The sequence below is a fragment of the Herpailurus yagouaroundi genome, unplaced genomic scaffold, assembly GCF_014898765.1.
Source record: "Herpailurus yagouaroundi ecotype Mexico unplaced genomic scaffold, PumYag 77, whole genome shotgun sequence".
Taxonomy (NCBI): domain Eukaryota; kingdom Metazoa; phylum Chordata; class Mammalia; order Carnivora; family Felidae; genus Herpailurus; species Herpailurus yagouaroundi.
In genome coordinates, this window is record NW_024412388.1 from 14,369,290 (window position 1) to 14,370,889 (window position 1,600).

General features: G+C 62.4%; 1 protein-coding gene and 1 long non-coding RNA gene across 2 annotated transcripts in view; both read left to right on the forward strand.

Moving 5' to 3' along the window:
• Nucleotides 1-90: 90 nt before the first annotated feature.
• NBL1 (NBL1, DAN family BMP antagonist) overlaps nucleotides 91-1,600 on the forward strand; it is a 10,516-nt gene continuing 9,006 nt past the window's right edge. The window contains exon 1 of the mRNA XM_040463178.1: nucleotides 91-198. The gene's annotated coding sequence lies outside the window, so the exon portion shown is untranslated. The remainder of the gene's footprint in view (nucleotides 199-1,600) is intronic.
• The window catches only part of LOC121022212 (uncharacterized), a 10,373-nt gene continuing 9,006 nt past the window's right edge, over nucleotides 234-1,600 (forward strand). The window contains exon 1 of the long non-coding RNA XR_005786860.1: nucleotides 234-280. This is a non-coding gene — a long non-coding RNA (uncharacterized LOC121022212). The remainder of the gene's footprint in view (nucleotides 281-1,600) is intronic.

Consider the following 1,600-nt stretch of genomic DNA (forward strand, 5'->3'; position numbering starts at 1 on the left):
CTGGACAACGGGGCCGGCCGTGCCGCCGGCCACCTGCCCGCCCCGCTCCCTGGGCGGGGCGATTCTGATCTTTTACAAGCCGCAGTAAAGGGGGCTTGGCAGGCATCGGAGGAGAAGGGCACATTTTCAGGCTTTCTGAGGCCCTCGCCCAGCTGGAGGACACCAGCCTGTAACTACGGGAACCCCAGGAAAACAGAGGTCAGGGCTGGAGGCCAAAGGCTGGGCGCTGGTGGGGGAGGGCGGTGGGGAAGCAATTTGGAGCCCCTCACCCTTTGTTACTGTGGAAACCATGATGCTGGGACTGCTTGGGTGTGGTTTGCCTGTAGTTGGGGCCAAAGAAAAGACGAGAGGAGCATTTCCTTGGCGACCCTTGCCCCTCTCCCCCCCAGCCCCTGCAAGCTGGACCTCTTTCTGCTGGGCCTGCCCTGTTGGAGGGGTGGAGGGGGGAAGTAGGTGGTCTACATTAGCCACGGATATATCCTCATTCTTTTGACGTGAGGTTTTAGACCGAGTCTGGCTCTTTCTCCCCACCCCCAGCCCCTAGGGTCGGTGGCTGCAGAATGGGCAGGGGTGCTGGTGAGGTCTGCAGTAGGACTTCTGCTGAGCAGATGTGCGGCCAGCCCTGCAGCAGCTCATTAGCATAGATTTGTTTTGGAGACAGTTTTTGGTCTGTGGGCAGGAGAGTCTGCAGGTGGGAGGGCCGTGGCCTGGGTGGGGAGGTTGGGGTGGGGTGGGGGTTTGTAGCCTGGGAGGTGGAGCTGCCTGGCGTGATGGAGGGGCAGGCCTTTGGGGCATGGGCTTGGCCCTGTGTGTCCACCCCCTGGACAGTCAGTTCATGGCCTTGCCAGCGCTGACGGCCGAGGGAAGGAAGGAAGCCACCCTGCGGTGAGATGGGTCATGGAGTCACAGTGGCCTTCAGCAACACGCCGGAGCCGGACTGTCCTTGAGGGAATCTGCTAAAATGGACTTCCCCGGGCCATGCTCCTCCCTGTTGTGGAGGGTGCAGGTGTGAGGCTTACGGAGGCAGAGCAGATGGTCAGTGGCTCCGTCTATAACTACTAGACTCTCCGCGCCCAGGCACACAGTGAGTCAACAGATGAGCTTGGGCCTGAACTTGTCCTTGGACCCCAGAGCGGGCGCAGGGGAGCCTGCAGAGCTGAGCGAGGCTGGGGTCTGACGCAGCTTGGCGGGCCGCCCAGAGCGACCTTGCCAGCCGCACCTTTCACGGAAGTCCTGGAAGTCCCGGCGTTCCTTCCAAGACCTGCAGGGACTGCCCCACCCTCACCGAGTCCCAAGCCTAGGGCTGTGGCCACAAAGGCCACACCCTCTGCACCAGCAGTGAGGACAGCCTGGCAGCCATGCCCAGCCTGCTTTCTCCAGGAGGGGGTTTTAGGGGGCTGATCTCTCCAAGACCCTGTTCCTTCCGTCAGTGGCCCCCGGGGTGAAGGTCTGAGTGGCCTCTTCCTCTCAGCTCCCACCCTGGCTAGTCAGTGTGCTGGGTAGTGCTCCACAGTTTATAATAAAACCCTTCCCCCCCCCCCCCCCCCCGTTGCGGGGCGGCTACATCCGGTGCGGGGGATTTAGAGGACCCCCCCCCGAA